Source organism: Typopeltis vanoorti, chromosome 1 (assembly GCF_054136105.1).
Source record: "Typopeltis vanoorti isolate ZY-2024b chromosome 1, IOZ_Tvanoo_1.0, whole genome shotgun sequence".
NCBI classification, from domain to species: domain Eukaryota; kingdom Metazoa; phylum Arthropoda; class Arachnida; order Uropygi; family Thelyphonidae; genus Typopeltis; species Typopeltis vanoorti.
Genome location: NC_143549.1, coordinates 148,034,788 through 148,045,453, shown reverse-complemented (window position 1 = coordinate 148,045,453; position 10,666 = coordinate 148,034,788). Strand labels below are relative to the sequence as shown.

At 34.2% G+C, this 10,666-nt stretch overlaps 1 long non-coding RNA gene across 1 annotated transcript in view; it reads left to right on the top strand.

Annotated features, from left to right (window-relative positions):
• Positions 1–6,919: 6,919 nt before the first annotated feature.
• The window catches only part of LOC150110525 (uncharacterized), a 112,728-nt gene continuing 108,981 nt past the window's right edge, over positions 6,920–10,666 (top strand). The window contains exon 1 of the long non-coding RNA XR_016548465.1: positions 6,920–7,011. This is a non-coding gene — a long non-coding RNA (uncharacterized LOC150110525). The remainder of the gene's footprint in view (positions 7,012–10,666) is intronic.

The window sequence follows — 10,666 nt, the reverse complement described above, 5'->3', positions numbered from 1 at the left end:
TTCTCACACTGAATAGTAAGCAAGAATATCTGGCATTGGCGAAATTCTTACATCTGTTACTTTTGTTGATTTTTTTTTTTTTTAAATACATACTCCACAGATATTTATATTATTTATTTTGTCAATAAGAAGTGTGGCAGAGCCATTATTTCTACAAAAATAGGTATGGGAACACTGAATCCGTTTTCTATTTTTTGCTATTTTTTTGCTATTTTCCTATTAATAAAAACATAAAAATGAGCATAGAACCTACTGGGTCAACTCCCCTGTTTTCATCGATATATTATTAAAAAGTATTAATCTTTTTTTAAAAAATATTTAGTAAGCATGCGTCCAGTTTATTTTGAGCATATCTGTTCCTCAGTAGTACCTTAGCAAAATTATATTGAAGAGCATGAAATCTTAGAAGACAAAGCGTGATTAATCCATCATATTTTATTTTTTTAACGATTTTATTTTTTAACAATTTGTTAAACAGCTACTTCATGTGTGATTTCTTTGTGATTACTTCACTTCGATCTTTCATTAAAGGTTTACTTTCCGAAAACAAGCACTCATGCAAATGGAAATTCTTGAGTACTGCAACGTGATAAGTTTAGATATCAAGATGTAATACATCGTATACAGGATCATCGATCAGATCGACATATACGTGATCAAAAGAACACTATGGTCTCCTAAGGTTTTGAACACCAAGCATCGGCTAGTTGCCTATAGTTTCTACCCTCTCCGACTATCTTCTGTTAATATATATATATATATAATTAGTCTAGAATGTAGGACAGCCAGTGCTTATTTATTTCATTTAATTGTACAGAGCCCATAAGTCATGAAGGGCTTTACACATTTAATAACTTCGTCAGCCTGGTTGACTGAGTAGGTGGCGTACCCTCTGCCCAACCGATAGGTTGTGGGGGCAAATCCCAACACGGGCATAGATATTTGTGATTGTCTTACGTCCCGTATGTAAGAAAGGACATCTTCAACCCTACCGCTTCTTCCAGCAGAGACCACTCTCAAAACCTATGAGGTACGAAATGACCACACAGCGTCAAGTGACGTTAAATGTGAATAACTAACTAATCAATGGATCACAATTTGTCTCAATGTTTTTCACAGTTTTAGAATTCTTTACGAAAAGCATAGTTTTTTTCTGTTAATACATGAAGATAAATTGCGCAGCACGTGTCATAAAATGAAGTTAAGCAGACCTAAGTGATAAGAACATTTTGTAAATAAACTGGACGGAGAAGGACCACGTTTCTAATCAGCTACTTAGAGAAATTAACAATTATCAAGCATTAGTTATAAACTGAATAGTATCAAAGGGGCATCAATATCCGTTTTCGATTTCAAAGAAATATGGATTCAGTATTCCGAATTTCGATAGCAACTGCGCTAAATATGTCATCCATTATTCTTCATATATGATGCAGAAATCATGAATTTTAATAAAATTTATATTTTGAGCAATCAGTTATATTATTGTCTTGCTGAGTGACATTTTATTTTAAAAAAAAATCTTCCAGAAAGTTTGAAATTATCTTGAAATCTAATTCATATCCAATGGTTGCTTTCTTTTCCTAGACTTACTCACCCTTAAACAACTAGATAGCGATACCAGTCTTTAAGTCTTTGTTAACAGTAAGCAAACCAATACCTGGTGATACATCGATGTAAAATTTCACTCTCATCTTTGTCAAAAGTTGGGTACCATCAAAGCATTAATTTGCTGTTCTCATAACCTTTGTTACACAGTTGCACTATTACGAGACTTACTGTTCATCAAACATAGTTTTGACAAATAATCTCATAGATCAAATAACATATTTCTCTTCATAATTTTGACAAATAATCTCATACGTGGATAAAATAATAACAAACGATAATAAACCTTCTCCAGTAAACATCTGTACAGTCTTTATTTCAGAGGTCTGCTAAGTCGTCTGAGTGGATTTTGTCTCCGTTCTCCAACCAGTAGGCTGTGGGTGGATTTCACTCTAGCATGGATGTATATGAATGTCAGTAGGTGGCAGATGAATTTCAATGACCGGTGTAAGACAATCAATCACCATATTTATTAAGAGTCTGAAGTTGCTTGAAAAAAAAAAGTTTTATGTTGGATTTCTGGAGTAGGGATACTGAAATATCTAACAATAGCTCACAGGAGTACTACTTTCCAGTGAAAGGTTGTAAATCTATCGGGATGTACATAAAAAATAAATAAACAACATAATAAAATTTGTCCAAGGTGTTTCAGAATTTTGTACTATGAACATTTGCAACTTTCGTCCGATGCACAAATTAGCTTCTTATTCACCAAAAAGTTAATTCGATTCAGTTTCAAGTAAAAGTTTACCATTGCCTAGCTCGTATGGATTCGTATATAAGTTAAAAAGAAAGATATATAATTTAAATTGCAAGTAAATATGCAGCTGCATAACAATCTAGATTACATTTCTATAACCTAATCATTTGTACCGAAAATCTTTGACACTCAATCGAATATTCTGCAAATAATAAAGTTTTTGTAGGGTGAATTTAATAAATTTTGTACACCCATAATTTGCATCTCAGTTTTTAGATATTTTAGATATTTGTAAATGTTCATCCGAAATATTTAAAAATAAGAAATTTAGCAAAAACCATCAGTTATAATAAATTTAGGAAGGACTTTATGAGTGTTATATTGAAATATCCTGTATTTGACACGATGGCGTGTATACTCCACCTCTCCCGATTAATATTTATGAATTTCGAATAAATACAGAAAGAGAGAGAGAGAGAGAGAGAGAGTGCATTCATTCCGATTTAAGAGGACCCACCCAAGAACAGTGAGGTGTGACAAGCTCACTCTTTGAAGAAGATTTAAGGAAAGATATTTCAAGAGACTGAAGGTAAAAAAAAAAATAATGAAAATAAAGATAAATAAATAAATAATAAAATGTAATGAAACGCCCTGTCTGTGGTAGCAGTGACACCAACATTTGATCTTTTGAACCCTTTCAAATTCACCAGTCTGATGCGAAATGGGAAGGACTGAAGGGGAAAAGTTTTGTCAGTTGAACGAACAGTTGGGGAAAGGAGAGCTTAGCAGAATATCTGATGAATCTGATTAATTTACATTTAACCTCCTCCGAGATATCCATAAAAATTCGAGAGTGAACACTGTACGCTGCTGTATAATGATAACGACAGTGGAAGCAATTTTTTAATATTTTCAAAATGAATAATGTATAAGCCATTGAATTTTTTTTTAAAGTTTTATTTTTGGTAAACTCTCTCTCACACACACAGGTTCTACGACTACAGCTCAACAACGATCTACTCTTAATGTCATCGCTGTTCTCATTCGGAGTTGGCAGAACTTTCCCTCCTGGAACCTCGAGTTTTTCATCCTGCAAAGCAGACAGACCGACCAGAAGAACAGGCGATTCACAGACGTAGCACATTGGTTCAAACCCTTAGTTGTTTCAGAACTTGAAATAGCCCAAACAGTTCTTACATCAGTAAGGTCACCTCTAAGTTGCGTACTTGGGCAACGGTCATGTATTGCGCATCAACTAGCATAATCTCTTCAAAATATCTTTACTACGACGTCGTCATGAGTTATTACGCAAACGCCATTACCTATCTTGACCCAAATCCAATGGGTACTTCACGACTTACCTTTTTTTATGAATACTTTTTTTTTTGCACTCTCTTAATTCTCAATAATTTTATTGGCTGAACTGGCGGACCAATCACTACTGTTTTTCCCCTTTCCTTACTGTAATTAGGATCACGTATGGCTTCTGCCAAATCACGAGTTGCCGTTATGGCAAATATGAAACAATAAAACACAGTGTAATCCATGACATACCTTCGCGTGTTTCATAGTAGTTTGATGCACAAAATTCATCCAAGCATGTATTAAAACAAGTGAGAGGAAATATTGACCGCTTGATTATAACCACTCAAAATATACTTGTTTAATAGGAATGACAATGTTCACAAAACGTTCCCATAACACAACTGGAAAAAGCCGCAGAGTCAAATGGAGATCAAAACTAATTAAATTAATTTGTTTTGATTAATAACGCACTCTAAAATAACTTCATATCCAAGCATTCGTTTAACTTGCGATCACTCCTCCCTAACAAGGCTTTAAAAATACTAATTAAAAAAAAAATAAAACAAAAACAAAAAGCCTCTTTGGCGATACGTTTCGTGCACACCAGCCGAAATGATTTTCTGTGCACGATTACGTGTAAACAGAGCTAAGCGTTAGTCCGAAATTATATCGGTTTTTAAGTCAGGTCACGGTGATAATTCTCTGCGCCTTCTCACAACGGAACATCAGAGAGACCGTTCCTGGTATCTTGGCAACTACATTACGATGGGCCCGAGGCAAAGAGTGACAGCTATATATTTTCAGTGGTCTTTTTTTATATATTTTTTCTTTCTTTTCTAGCTCGTTGCTTGATGCTTCTCTAGTTTGGTGATTAATTTGTTGGTTTCTCTGTCTCACTAGCTGTCTAATTAGTGTAACACGCTAATATGTGCGTGTCAGTGGTGATGTCAATGCAAATCGGGAAGGAAAACAGGATTAGAATTAAAAATGTCAAATCATATACTTATTTCTGCTTTTCATAATCCTCGGAATATGATAGAGGGCAAACAGAGATGCTGACTAGAATACTATGAGTTAGAGAATGTATTGAACTCAGGAATAAATAATAATAAATGCTTTCATAATAATTATAAAATAACGATTATCGGAGAAAATTCTAATGGGAATATAACTCATTCAAAAATAAAATAAGGCAGAAATCATATATTATCCATATACAAGTAGTCAAAAGGTATCACATCTTATTATCAAAATATTCTGGATTAGAGATAGTCGCTAAAAGTATTTTCACTGAATTATACTGCAAATTAAAGATGCCAAGAAATTATATTCTTAATTTAATCTTTTCTCCAACTCTTAAAATGACAACCATTCGCCAACCTATTTGGTCACTATGTTACAGTAATACAGTAACAATAACTGTATTCTTCTTGCTTCTCGATGCGATTATTGTTATTATTATTATTCGTGATACCTCCATGGAATCCGATGACTCATCGCGGGAGGATACCCACTATACAACTCTCCTTCTCCACCACTACACCGAACCTCTACTACCAATCATCTACATCAACTATCCACTGGCCACCACCACAACTAGCATTTTTGTCTGTAAATTGCGTGTGTTCTGAAGGGCCGATTTGTTTCTATGCGGAATGAAAAACCCGAGTTTCCGGAAGAAAAAATCCTGCTACCTCCTTATGAGATCGGCTTATTCACCGTCGATTGAAAAAGTCCATATAAAGATTCTCCCTTCATGACGAGAATCGAACTTAGCTTATAACCACAGAATTTTCAATATAGCTGTATGAATAGTAAATTTCAAGAGTGGGATTGATTATATGGTTGAATATGGAATAAAGAATCGTTTAAATCCCGAATTCAAAACGTATTAATATATCTTAAAGTAGGGCCAAAGTTTCAATGAAAGTATTTAATGACAATATTGGGCACGTGCTACCCGCCTTATGTATTTCGCTTTTAGCATAATGCCAATAAAATGCAAAGATATAAAAATGATGAGTTGTAATTATATGAACACGTGGTTTTAGACAACTGTAGGGAATTGTACGAAATTATCAGATTGAATTTAGGGAATATATTTTAATCAGGGTACTCTCAAAGTAAATTTCTTCAGAATGCGCAACAGAGTTTACGAGATGAAAGATCACTGAATGGAGTGTCACAAGTTACAATCCGTTGTGGCTGCTAGATTCGCTTGTCAAGAATGTTTACAAATGTTCATTTACCTAGCCCAAGTTCTGAAAATTATGTCTTACTCGTGATTTATTTCCAGTCTCTTTTTTTTTTTCATTGTTTTTAAACACGTGGGAGAGTCTTCCTTCTTTCATATTTGCTTCAGTTAAAAAATAGGAAAAATAAATATAAATTTTGCATAACTTGAATGAAAAACAAAAATACAAAGGATAAACTCTGCCAACTTGCTTTCGTTTGTATGTCACATCCAGTTCGTGTATCAGATATTAACTGTAACTTTAGATTTGATCTATATAATTCCACAGTCAAAAATCTCAAACATCAATAACTTCACAAACGTGACGTTTCTAAAACTTGTGCATTTGTCGACAAAGAATCGGTATCTGCGGCAACATAACACAATCAGTGACGCTAGTCGGTTTATATTTTCACGCAAATGTTTGTCATCTTCAGTATCATTATTATTACAATTTATTGCTTATTAGTTAAATTAGTGACAGCGTATCAGGCATTTCCGTGTTGCCAACTGGTCGTATCTTTTTTTTTTTGTAATCAATACTTCTGCAGGTTAAAAAAAAATCTGCAACTAAATTTTCGATAAGCTCTCTCTTTTTTTTTTCTTTTTTTGCAAAAACATCTAGTTTTGTCCATTTCAATTCACAGCATAAAATGTTTGAACGGTTCGCCTTTGTCATAAAATTCCTTAAAGAATTTTACACCCAGATAAGAGAAAAAGAAATAAAAAGACAGATAAAATCTGGAGAACCACGAACTACCTATTGCTCATTAATAGTTGGAATAAATACATTCATGAACCTAAACTTTAAAATAACTTTACTTTGTGTTTTTCTCAAAGCACTAAGCTAGTGCATTTCAATGATTCTTTTTTTAGGACAAAAAGTAGGACAAAAAAATCATCATACCCTTCTGAGGTTAAAAACCTTCGACGCCCTTTTTTGTCCTTCAAATGGCATGTGTTAAAACGTGATCTTTGCTGCATCGCATCAGAATGAATTGTAATGATTCTGACTCAACACTGCAAACACCACTCTGTGCTCCTTGGCACAGCTGATCTACCGTAAGAAGGAGATAGAAATGCGATCAGGAAGTGCTGGAAAACAAACGCCACTGTCTAACGACAATACGAAGAGGCTAAAAGATAAAGCAACACTTTGCTGGAAGTAAGTGAAATTGAGGTTTTTTAGCTTTATAACATGTTGAATATCAAATACTGACACTGGTCGGTCTGTAATTGCAAATGTGCGATTGATTTCTATTCAAAGGCCGTCCTTACTCAATATTTGATTTTTTTGTGTTTTATTCATTCATATTCAACGTCATCCTTATTCTATTCTTATTTCAAGAGTGGTGTATTTATTTCGTTTTAATTCAATCTTATTTTAAGGGCTCATCATTTTTTTTATTAAGAAAAAATAACTATCGTATATCTTACAGTATTTCTATAGTTGCGACTCATGCAATAAAAGTCATTCTGTCCTGCACTATAAGTGACCTGCCATCCTTCAGTAATATCCGAATGGTTCAATATCTGATTTTATTGATTTTTTCGTCATAAAAGTCGTGACAAGTCACTAGTGCGTATGGTAGAAACATACGCTCTTCTTTCTATACATTCCTCCATGTAAAAAGTAGTGCCCGATAGGTCCTCTTGAGCAACCAATTGCTTCAAGAAAAGCTGTTATTGTTGATATGGCAACGGCTTCTCAACCAGGTTTTCCTGAAAAGTATTTTCTCTTCTTTATTCACATTTCTATAACATTTTTTGAATATTTAATTTTTTTCACGACTAAAGCTATGTAAAACTTCGAATTTACATGCTTCCGCCATGATAACAAAATATCTAACAAGAAAAAACTTTCTGTCTAATACGTCTAGTAGTGCTTGAAGCTGAAAATGAGGTGTCTGTTTTTATGAAGCAAATATATTTTTTGGGGCATCTATTTATATACTTTTGTCACTGTTCAAGAACAAACCAGTAAGTGTTGAAACTTTCAACACTTTGGTCCAAAGTGTTTAAACAAACTAGTAAGTTGCTGTTTCTATTGTGTATTATGTAAACTTACGGAATGACAACGATTATCTGTCAGTGTGAATGTACCCCAATGGAGATAAGAAACCATAGCAACTCACTCTTTTTGACGACGTTTTTGATATGGTAACTGTTTAGTTTTATATCTTGTGCACTCGAGAAAAAAGGATTTTATTTCGTCTATATAAGGAAAAAAAAGTTCAGCGACAACCAGAGAATTTTTTATTATTATTTACTTTTTATTTTTTTATAACCGTGGAAACTCCAATGGGAGTTTCCACAACTGAATAAAACTCCAATTGAATAAAAAAACATAAATAGGAGTGTTGGAGCAACCTAACTAATGACGACAGCAGCTATTGTACTATTACTGATTGAGAACCTGGAAATGACATGTTTAGCTAGCATGTTGATCTTCTGTTCAGAAAACACATATTTGAGGTGTTTTCAGAATAGGCACATAATACTTCGCTGTGTGTGTTCCCTCGAGAAACTATTCTAGCGGAACGGCAACCTCAGATTGCAGCCACTCGAATTCCCGTCGAGGGCACCCGTGTTTGGTTTTCTTGGGTGGACAACTCTTATCTTTGACTCCTCCCACGTTTGAAAACTGAACAAGGACCATCATCTGTGAGAAGCCGTAGGGAAGAAAAAGACTTTATTCTCTTATTTTTTCTTTGTTCTGCACGAAACGCTCCGTGAGTTGTTCGATTCTATCTGAAATTTCAGACAAGAAACAATAACAAAATCTACTCTGTTAAAATAGTAATGCAAAGACGATCTCAATAGAGATTGTCTCTGTTTTCTTTATTGTATTAAAAAAACTTCCCTGACGTATTTCTTAGGGGAAGAAAAAGGATAAGTAAGAAAACGTCACAATCTCATTAATCTGTTGTTTCATCAAGAACTTGTAGCGTACATAAAGAATGAGTATTAAACGCGCAGTGCCCCTCGAGGGAGGAGACCACCCTAATAAATTACCCAGTTAAATGTGGTTCAGTTGTGTGGAAGGGTACACAAACATCAAATCTGCTCTTTTGATCTAGACTTTACATCCCCAGTAGAGCACAGAGCAATGTCGTGACTTGAATCACGTGCCCTCCTTTTATCTGTATGAAAGCCACACTAATACAGGGTTTTGATGAGATAGCTCGGGAATGAATGATCTGAATGGGATTTGCGGTCTGTGTTGTAGCCATCATCACCCCTAACCTAGGGGAGATGAACTGAATGAAGTTTTCGATAGAAACCACTCCGGGTAACAATACGTTGAATTCTCAGTTTCTAGCAGGTTTATGATTTGTACCTTGAATAGACCATCAGACGAAACTATTCCCCCCCCCCCTACACACACACCCTCTTTCTGTCTCTGACTTGTGCAGAATACTACAAGCACTCACTTATTCCAGTTGTTTATCTCTAAACCAAGAAATTAAATAAATAAATTAAGAAAAGAGAATAAAAATAATAATTAGTTTGCCACGGTATTTCCCATAAGTACACTATAAAACACATATTAATAAAAAAAAATATATATAATTGCTGATTTCATCAGATTTGCTGTTTCACATAAAACATTGAAACAGTTCTACTGGATACTCGGGTCTGGTCGGCGGAGTACACTGCGTCTCTACCTTCGCACTGTGGCAAGGATTTAGTTTATGAATGTCATATAATAGGCAGCTTTCATTGCCCGGTATGAAACTATTATTGGAGGCTTGAAGTGGCTTTGTTGTCTTAGAGTAAGATTCTGAATGATTTATATTTTAGCTCCAACACACACACACGCACGCGCACGCACGCACGCACGCACACACACACACACACACAGAAACAATCTGCTAACTCACATATATCCCCTTGGTAAGAAAGATCTAGGTTCGAATTCAGCCAATGTGATCCTTCTTGTTTATAAATATGAACTATTTTTAAAGTGTTGTCTGTTCTTATATAGAAACGCACACATACCAATGTATCTATAGCAATTCATATTTCAGTTCACAAAAACCTAGAAACTATTAGAACATCAAGATTACTTGTAGAATGTGAAAATTCCCGATAAAACGGAGCAACCTTGAAGTTAGTCATTCATTGAAAAGTGCTTTGCGAGATAGTGCGAATAGATTCTCGGCAATCCAACTTATAGATCCATCACACGCAGAATTAGAATTTTTAGTAATATTTTAATGCGAATTTTTGTATCAACATTACTGCGTTTGACAAAGACGGGAAGAAAATGAAATAAACAACATTAAAGAGTCTTAATATTACTGAGATCAGCTAAACTACGCACACACACAGCACTGATCACAAAAATATCCAGGGTTGACTACGGATGATTACGGATAAAAATATCCAGAACTGAACAAACTATTGAATAACGATCAGAACAACACGACATATATATTTTGTTTAGACAAATAAATTCAATAGGATTACTCAAGATATATCTAAACAGATAGATCCATAGATATACATAGATATACTATAAAGTCGAATTGAATAGAAATTGTTTCTACTTGGAATAATCCATAAAATAAGCAGTATATTCATTAATAACATTTATTCACAAACAGCTATTTATAACAATAAATATTTAAAGGCGACTGCTTCCATTTAAAGAACCGTGGCTATTCCATAGTCTCCCTCCTCCGTTTTATATTACATGCAGACAAACTTTTATATATATATATATATATATATATATTTGAATGCTTTAATTTTTGGAGTTAAATAAAAATACTTAGTTCTGGAAAGTTTCATAATTCGATATATATCAGTAGTTT